The 10,231-nt window shown below is 38.9% G+C and overlaps 1 protein-coding gene across 1 annotated transcript in view; it reads right to left on the reverse strand.

Annotated features, from left to right (window-relative positions):
• The window catches only part of LOC134674338 (myotubularin-related protein 4), a 133,797-nt gene extending 123,777 nt beyond the window's left edge, over positions 1–10,020 (reverse strand). Inside the window, exon 1 of the mRNA XM_063532384.1 lies at positions 9,851–10,020. The gene's annotated coding sequence lies outside the window, so the exon portion shown is untranslated. The remainder of the gene's footprint in view (positions 1–9,850) is intronic.
• Between the last annotated feature and the right edge of the window lie 211 nt (positions 10,021–10,231).

Genomic DNA, 10,231 nt, shown 5'->3' on the forward strand with positions numbered 1-10,231 from the left:
CGTTCCCTGAGTCGACGGAGCCCCGCTACGCGGGGCACCTATTTCTAGGCAGTTTGCTCTTCGGGCATCTGAGGCAACCTAACGAACCTATCCTACATATATATTGGTTTCATGTGACTATCGTCAAAACATTACACAGGAACATTACGATCTGCCTGATCTTACGATCGGCCGCAGACATCTATATGAAATGGATATCATAGGATTTTAAACTCGCGTAAGGCTCAATGAATTTACAATGTCATCCTACATATTAGTTGCAAACCTTTCATAAACCAAATTAAGTAGCATTTCTTTTGTTTCATTCATTTATTCCTCAAACAAATGATATTCTCCCCAATTTACTTAAACAACAAGGTCCAAATAAAAAGTAGGAAATTTTGTATGATGGCTCTTACGATTCTACAACCAAGAGTGAACGAGTTACTTGTGCAGTTTATCCGGTGATAAATCTGAGGATATGCAGAGGACTTAACGCCGCAGCACACCGGCCACTTCGACTCGTTTGCGGGACATAGACATATACCATTTCAATTTGATTTTTGTATTACCTTTGAAACTTTCAAAAGTAATAAAGGCCTGATGGTAGGCAGCCACAGTAGCCCATGGACTGATGCAACTCCAAAAAACGTGTACATTCCTTTTTTGAAGAACCCCAACTGTAAGCCCCTATTAGAGAAAACCTCAGCAAGGATGAGCTCCTTCCACAGCCGGAGCGTCCGCGGGAGGAAATTCCTCTGAAACTGCACATTATTTTCTAGTGGTACTTACTCTACAACATTTGAATAATATGTACATCTTAAACCGCACAGTACGCGACACACCCGTCCCGTCCCGTAGGGTGTACGGATCAGGGATGCGGATGCGGATATTTAAAACCTCACATCCGCGGATGCGGATGCGGATGTCAAGATTTGGTACTTAAAAAACGTAAAATATTACATTTTAAGCATTTACTATTTAAGAAAAACGAAACGTTTAGTACTTGAACAAGAATATAGGTGCGTTTTATTTAATAAACAGTAACTTGGCCGACTTTTCGGGACCTAAATGATTTCCTTATAAATAATGACGAAATTACCTAGCACTTACGCCTAGATATGAGCGCCGCGCCGGCGCGCCGCCGCCGCCGACAAAATTTTCGCGCCGCCGCCGCCGACGCTGCGCTATCGGCGTGGCATCGGCGTGACCTTGTTAGATACTACTACTTTCAGAATCAGATAATATACATTTTATCTAGTTTAGATCTTTAACGGCGCCAGTCTGAATAGCTTATAGACATTCAAAAGGTATTTTATGTCCATATAATTCAGAAATATCGAAAATTTTCTGTTTGGTAACCGCGCTACTAGTGTTAGGGCAACGAAATGACTAAATTTGCCAGCTGGCTAGCTCATCCGTCATTCACCTCGAATTTAACCATTGCAAGCATGGTTGAATGTCTTTAAAAGGTGTAAGAGGGGGTTTATTTCAGATATTAAGCGTTTTTACAATCAAAGGTCCGGCCGTTGGCTTCGCATGGAAGGCATCGGAAACAGAATCGGGTCTCATTTAAGCTTGGCCATTGTTCGAATTTCAAGCTTTGCTCTCTCGTAACCCAATCTTTGGCCTCGCTTTGCTCGCATAGAAGTACCGCTATCTGAACCTCCAAGTTTTCGGCCCTGTTTGGAACCTAACTTTCGGCCTTGTTTTTAAAATGCTTGGTTATTGGTTCTTCTCCGATCTTAGCTCCACTACCAGCACGGCCTTTGACTTCGCACGAATACACCTGCAAGAAAGCTCTAGGTCTTTAACACTATGGCCTCGGTCTTTATCGGCCTTCGGACTTGCTTACACTGGACCAATAGTTCAATTCCAAGCTCTGCTCTCTTGCAGCTTGGCCTTCGGCCTCGCACAGAAGCGCGCCGTAATCGGCGCTCCGCGCATTCGGCCGTCAGCCAAGCTTACACTTGGCGTTCGATTCTAAGCTGTATGCTTATCTGCAGCTCAGCCTCTGGCCTCGCATGGAAAGGCGTCGGACTCAGGTCTTCGGTGTTAGGTTGAGCTCGGCCTTGGGCCTCATTTTTTGGCATAAATCGGTTTGTTGGGTCGATATTGGTTAGTCCATGATACTCTTTGGATTTTCGACCAGACGTTTCCCTGTTACAGTCAATCCGCTACTTTTTACTTAGCACAAAAGATAAGGGCCTCGCAAAGATCTTCCCGCCAGGGCCCCGCCAAGATTAAGACCGCCTTTAATGCCACGCGATACCGTATAAATAGTATATAAAACGTTTTTCGTACCTTTATTCAATAAATTTTGCAGGAAATTGAAAAATGCACTTATTTTATAACTTTCTTACAGCCAAAACACGTATTTTCGGTAAAATTTTGGTTAGAATTATTTTTTCATTAATCAAAGATGTTTCAAGGCCACGCCGCCGATTCGCCGCCGCCGCCGACCGATTTTCACCGGCGCGCCGCCGCCGGCTAAATGCCTATCGGCGCTCATATCTACTTACGCCGCCGGCGCCGCCGCTAATACGTTCCGGTTACCGACTTGGTCGACATCCACATCATGCGGATGCTCCGCATCGATTTTATGCGGATGCGGATGTTGAAAATAATGCGGATGTTCCGCGGATGCGGATGCGAATATTCGCTACATCCCTGGTTCGGATGAACGGGTGCGGTGATGGAAAAGTTTCTGCCGGCTTGCAGTGCACAATTGAACATGCGACCTCCACCATATTAAACGTCTGTGTCCAGGATTTATGTAATGCATAAAACCCGAGGCCGACATCGATAGGGATAAGTTCAATAAAATACGCAACTTGCTCGCAGTCACAAATAGAAATATCAGGTTAATGACCTCATATCGTGCGTACTATCGTCAACCGTACCGGACTGTTTTTATACCTTATTTCAAAGCCATAGGGGTTACCAGTGGTCAAAGAAGCGTTGCTGTGAGTACCTACAAGTTTTCCATGGTGAAAACTTTACTAAGAAATTTGACAAAGGTTAAACGGTTTCCTTTTGGGTTATTGTTCGAGTTTTGGTCACGTGGAGTTCTTTTGGACGTCTGGTTGGAGTGGTTGGGCAAAAAATATCTTATATATAGAGTCTTTACGTAACATAATCAAAGCCCAAAGCCTCAAAAGGGTTAGGATTTAAGCAATCTATATGTGTACTGTGACGCACGTGAAAAGAGGGTGTGATTTAAGTACAACTTGTATGAAATTATAGGTTTTTATTATTTGATTATTTCTACTAGAGCCACCGGTTGAGTCACCTACAATAATTAAAACCAAAAATATTATTTTGCTGATCCGCGAAAAGATAACGTGCTAGTCAATCAGTGCTAACCCGTTATACACGGTGTAACATGAGTAAACCGAATAATTTTAACAGCGTATTCCTGATCATATTTAGAGACAAAAATGTCCAAACTTTTTTGAAATTCGCCTAGTTTCAGAGATATTATTAATTAAAAAAAAAACAAGTTTTTATTGTTACATAGTGTAAAAGGCCTTTTTGATGGCGATGTTGCTGCTATGGGACGTAGTCTAAATATCCTTATTGATAGATGTCAAAAAGTGTCAAGTAACACTTTGCAAAAAGTAGGTTCTACGAAAAAAAAATGTAAAAATCAATTTTAAGTGACAAGTTTACCAATAACATTTATTTTTTATGTACAAATACATTCATAAAAATGAAAAAACAAGACAAAAAAAAATTTTGGCGAAATTGACCTAAACTCATATTACATTTTTTACTTCTTTTGACCTCAGAAATGCGTGGTTAAAATTATTCGGTTTCCTCATGTTACACCGTGTACTTACTTGTATATTTTTTACATGCAATTAATGTTCCCACCCTCCCGCTCCCACCGCAAGAATAAATACACAAATAAATACAACAAACCACCACCAAAAAATACACAGGTAAGTATAACGGGTTAGCACTGATTGACTAGCACGTTAGCTTTTCGGGGATTAGCAAAGTAATATTTTTGGTTTTAATTAATATGGATTTCCGCAAAGTAACGCCTGATTCTATTCACCTGCAATAATACTTTACACTACGAAGGCCGCAAAAATATCTGACACGATCTTATTTGTAGAGCCATAAGAAAGTGTCACATATTTTTGCGGCATCGAAGAGTCACATATTATTGCCGGTGACTGTACATAGGTATGTGACAAAATCTTACACTTATATTCGCCTAGACCCCATCCGCCAACCGTCGGATAAGGAACTTCGTTCCAATAACTTAACATATTTGCACTGTATACAAATCAGCTATAAAATAGTAGGTAATTATGTAATTTACATACCACACTAGATGATAATATTGATAATAAATAAACATAAATAATGCTCTGATTACTGATTAAAGATTACAGATCACACGGGTCACCAGGCAATTTGTTTACCTGTAATTAGGACCTTTGCCCTGTTTATCAAAAGCTTGTAACTTGTAATACAAGCGGAAGTCCCTTTTTGACAGCTTTTGTTAGAAAGGGACTTCCACTTGTATTACAAGTTACAAGCTTTTGATAAACATGGCACTTGACTTAGCATAAATATTAAATGAACAAGTTCATTAAAATGTACACAGGCCACAGACAAGACATCCTCCAGACAACATTGTAGCGCTACCCCCTCTGCCATAAATATACGGTAGTTTTACTCCATTTTCGAGTCAAAGTGTCTTTGTGGGATGCCCGTGTCTTTGAACAGACCAATCACGGCTCGGGACTCGCTCACCTCGTACCCCGCACCCCTGTATTTTGGCAGCATCGGTTTCATGAAATAATTGCTCTAAGATCCGTCTAGAGGATTCCTAGTCTATGACACAGGCACTCACGCCTAGAGAAGTAGCTGGTTGACTTGACACGTGACATGACAACGCGGCGTAAGTATGTATACATGCTAACAGTAGGGAATGCAATCTTGAACCAAGATTAGTGAAATTAGATTAGTAAAATGTGAGATATCACCCGAAAAACTGATCCCACCAAAACATTATCATGTAAAATGTTGCCAAGACGAGGCCATACGGCTCCTGTCAAAAAGTTATCAGCAGATTTCATGTAATGCCAAGCTTCTAACTCTACAAGCCCTAACTTCACTTCACAAACTCTATCCATGTCAAAATATGTGGCTTGGTTGGCTTGGCCGTTTCGTTACTACAAGGACTATTGTATAATAAAAAATTAGCCCGGTTTCCTCACGATGTTTTCCTTCACCGAAAAGCGACTGGTAAATTTCAACTGATATAAAAACTGATAGAAAAGTAATGAACAGTGAATACATTTTTAATTTACGCCCATGTGACGGTAGCGGTTCTGGAATAGCGGTTTACAATGGATCAAAGGTCACATAAAAGATACATTTAAATGTAAATTTTATCGGTAAAGGTAATGATAATCACTTGATTATGAGGGTGAGCCAGCAGTCTCGGTGTAAGTGAGGCTGTAGGCCAAGCACATGATTGGCGCGAGAGTATCTCGCGGCGAGATAAACTACCAGTCTTTTTCTAATTATGTTAACAAAAGAGGGACAGGTAGTCTATCTCGCCGCGAGATACTGTCGCGCCAAGCCTGTGCTAGCCCGGCTACGGCTAGGGGATAAAAATAACTTTTATGGGCACTGAGCTACCTTGACACGGCTAAGTATGGCGACAGAATGGTAATTATGTACCTGTTGACTTTCCACGGTTAAACAGGCCCTTATTACTACAACACGTAGTATATACAAAAACGATAATATGTAGGTACTTAGTTGAATCGATCTCTAGTAAATATTTATTTCTTATGTCTGTGATTTCATTCATACATTCATTCATTTCTTTCTACTTAGATCGCAACACCTGCAATTTAATTTAATTTTTGCAAGCTCCTGATGACACTCCCCGGTACGGAGTGAAACATGTCGAGCGTTTTTCGACTTAAAATGGGGCATTATCTATGAAAAGGGACCTTATTGTCGATGGCGCAAGTTTCAAGGTAGAGGGTTAAACAAACTTTGCTATTACTTGCTATTACCAAGTGAAAACTTTTGTGTAGGACATTCATTCATTTCTACTTAAATTACAAGCCCTGCAAGATACGATCTATATTGCCAGCCTGATACGCCGCTGGTCTTTATAAGCCCAATAACAATATCGTAATTAACGCAATTATGCTCTTCCTGTCTAAGCTAGGGTCACAGACAAAACATCCTCCAGACTGAGCATAGTCGCGCTACCCCCTCTGCCACGCTTACGGTAATTTTACTCCATGTTCGAGTTGAAAGTGTCTGTGTGACGTCCGTGTCTTTGAACGGACCAATCACGGCACGGGACTTCGCTCACCTCGTCCCGCGCACCCCCGCATTTTTGGCATCATCGGTTGCATGAAATAATTTCTCTAAACTCGGTCTAGAGGATTCCTAGTCTATGGCTAGGGTGAAGTACCTTGCGTAACTTGTAAGAATCTCAGCATACTGACATTTCCTCTGGTAGTTCTTTTTTTTAGCGTGGATTAATGCATCTCTTCGGCATTCCGCCTGACTATGTCCCAAGTCCATGGTGGGGATAATGAGAACTAAAAGCGTTTCTTCTTTCCTTCCTTTCGAGGTTTTTTTTAGACAATAGATACCCAGGAAACAGCGGTGAATGAACACATACAATACAAAGTTCCTATAATATCTTTGCGAACCGCTACTTCACTGAGAGAAAAATCATCACCAGGAATTAAAAAACAGTTCTGTACTGGGGGAAAAAATGAAGTTTTGGTAATAATTATGGACGTTTCACTATTTCTGTAAAGTTTATTTATTTCTACAAACAGCTCAGTAATCCCAAATATAATTTCAACAAACAGATAAAAGAAATTGCAAGAACTAATAGAAATTGCAAAAGTCAATTTGTTCCTATTAGTTAACTCTCCTTGTCCCCGGATTAAGTTTATTTTTGTAATTCTAAGTGTATTTTTGTTGTACTTTTCTCTCAGTGTTGGTTGTAGATATTAAAAAAATGAATATAAATTTTTCCCTCCCTCCATTTAATAGGGTTCCGTCCGACTCGCACACAGGCGATTCTTTGAACGCTTTAACCTTAACCTTTACGTACCTATCCGAATTCACAGGAATCACAGGTAGGTATAAACCTAATTGAATAGAATTGACAGCATTCATACTTCGCGATAAAAATACCTAAGTACCTAACTTATTGCATAGCCCCCTCACAGGACCAGGGAGGCATGAAGCCAAGGCATTGATCGGGGACAGACGTCCTTGGTCGTGTCCTTGCCCTGACGTGAAGTCTTTGTTCTAGCTTCTAGCACAGAATAAATAATAGTACTACCGTAGAGAAAGCACACTTTCTACAAAACCGAAGTTTGACAACGATTCAGGGACGAATCATGCTAACTCTTTCTAATGTTTTCGGCTATTTAGGGTTGTCAAAACTCAAGTAATTATCTTATCTGTGGTCATTCTAATTCTGAATGTCCCCACTGCTTCTAGCGAGGTGAGACTATTCTGGACGAAGTTACAATAAGGCATACCTTATTCTAAAGGTTACAGCGCAACTTTTTATCTCCGCAAGGTCAAAGCATACTGGCTGACCCTTCAACCCCTATATCCTATATAATACACGGTGTATTATAATAGATGTGTAAAGCATTTTTTTAGTTACGTAACCACTAGCGCCATCTATGACGAGGCGCGCACATCACTACGCATCTTATCTTGGCAAGGTCAACATACAGGTTTACAACACCAAATGACCTATCATCAATCTCGGAACGATTGTTCAAATGTACTGATTTTGTAGTACACAAAACAACATTTAATATAAGGTGCAGGGGGGGCAATTTATACTGCGGGGTAATTTGAATTAATCGAAATATCTTCCATGTTTTACATTATTAACTAGAATCAGACACAACACATATTTTTCGCTATATGGACATAATATGGCACTCTACTCTAATTTTCACGGAACACTTATGGAATCACTTCGATCTTGTTTACACTTTTAAATGAATAAATATTTAAATATATATCAATCACATCAATAAACTTTAACACATTCATTGCCACCCAGCCAAATAAGACATCCGCGCCAAGCCACAACAATTTCGTCATATAAAGCAGTAGTATGTACAGTTGCCATCAGATATAGGAGCAGCTAAGGTATTCACAATATCTGAACAAGCACTCTAACGCCTTGACAATAGAGGCGTGCTCAGATATTTGAGAGCGCCTTGGCCGCTCCAATATATCTGATGGCGACTGTACCACAATCCTGACTATTGGGGCGTCTGGCCCGGGAACGAAATCATAAAATACTCAATAGTCGGGTTTTCGGCACTTAATTTGTTAATAATAAACTTCAATTAGTATTCCTGCCAAGAGTTAACACAGGTATGGTCGCCACTCACCACAATAGGTATTTAAGTTATTATGACAAATTGATTGTGTGACCTACAACCAATTAATGCAACCACATTTTGTGGTTATAAATGTGTCTGCTGTTATTTTGTGAATTGATGTGGCCTACTTGCCAGTTTACTGTGCATATTTATATAAATACTGTTGCAGTGAATAAAAATAAAAGTTCATTGCTCTGAAAAAATCAGGTCACCCAGTATTTGATTTTGCCACAGTATGTTTAATATTAATTTACTGATTGTTAGCGAACATCTCCATGTAAGGCAAAAATGTAAATGTATTTGTATGCCTGATGTTCTCCTCTATAGGTGGCAATTCTGAATCCATTCACATTAAATTTTGTGAACAAGATAGATGATTGAAAAAAATTAAAATGATACTTATTTTTTTTTTTGCACATAATATAAAAATGGGAACATACATGAAGTCGAGGGTGCATGCATACAGTAATACTTTTATATCAAACAGTATGATAAAAAAAAATAAAATTGGCTAATCAAGGCTAAAGACCGAGAAAGATGGAAAGATATGGAGGAGGCCTATACCCGACAGGGGTCCTTAATATAGTCAAAACAAACAACAATATTAACAGAAAACCTCTTAATGAAATACTATTTAAGGAAAAAGAAAGGCATAAAAATAAAATGATATAATAGTTTTTTTGTTGTTTCCATTTTGGGAAAGATTTATTCAGTTTTAAGCTAGCTTAGCTCACAGTAGTGCATATACATATATCATATACTTACTGTATTTAAGTTTAGTTGAGAGTCACCCACTAAACTAAAAGTGTTCAGACGAGTGTGTTAATAAAAAAATATCATGAATTTTAACACAATTCGACTGTGTCATCCAAGCTTACGTATGTGATGTCATTTATTTATATTCTCTCATTATGTATGTGCACTACAGAAACCTTATTATATGTTAATTGATTTAAAAACGTTGTCCTTCAGGTGTACCTACTATATAATCAATAACACTGTGACATAACTTGATTATCCAATAAAGAATCAGATTTGATTCCTGTTGTTAAAAATAATGACTATGCAGATAAGCATACTGTACTATTTGATGATAATGGGACTATCAAGACCATTTGTTAAACGTAGGTTAAGTTAAAACTCTTAAAAAAACTGGTGGGAGTCATTGGAAACCTATTAGAACTTGAAATTGTTTCATTTTGCTTAGTGGGTAGCTAACATCAGCTGTAGATTTTCATTGTCAGAGAAAGTTGTTAGTCATTCCAGTGCTAAATCATACTAGTACCCGCGGAGATTTCCTCAAAACAGGCAAGTAGTCGCCAAAAATCAAACAAAGAAAATAAAAATCTATTTGATTGATACCCTATTTCATTCAATAGCTCAAGGTTGTCAAAAAGATGTATAATGTCACTTGGTAAGACCAAATTCAATGCGTAATAGCTGCTTACCTGCTTATGTGAGGTCCGTCCTGCGATGTAGCACAGTAATCCAAGTCCTGGGGTTAAATTACACACAAACTAAACACAGGGGAAAACAGAAAGAAGCGAAATTTTCGTAACTTTATCAAATTGAAGACCATCGCACGGACGGAACAATAAGCGAAAACACGAGAGAGCGGGACAGAAACATAACATAGCGAGAGAGAAAGAGATACCACACAAGCCATAATAAACAGAGGTGACCATAGACTACAATCAGCTGTTGGTATCTTTTATAAAATACAATTCCTAAAATAATTTAAGAATAGCACAGTTACGTATTTTTTATATTTTTATAGTGAACTATTTATTTATTTCAAACTATAGCTATGGAATTAAGTAACAAATGGA

The sequence above is a fragment of the Cydia fagiglandana genome, chromosome 20 (genome assembly GCF_963556715.1).
Source record: "Cydia fagiglandana chromosome 20, ilCydFagi1.1, whole genome shotgun sequence".
Lineage (NCBI taxonomy): Eukaryota > Metazoa > Arthropoda > Insecta > Lepidoptera > Tortricidae > Cydia > Cydia fagiglandana.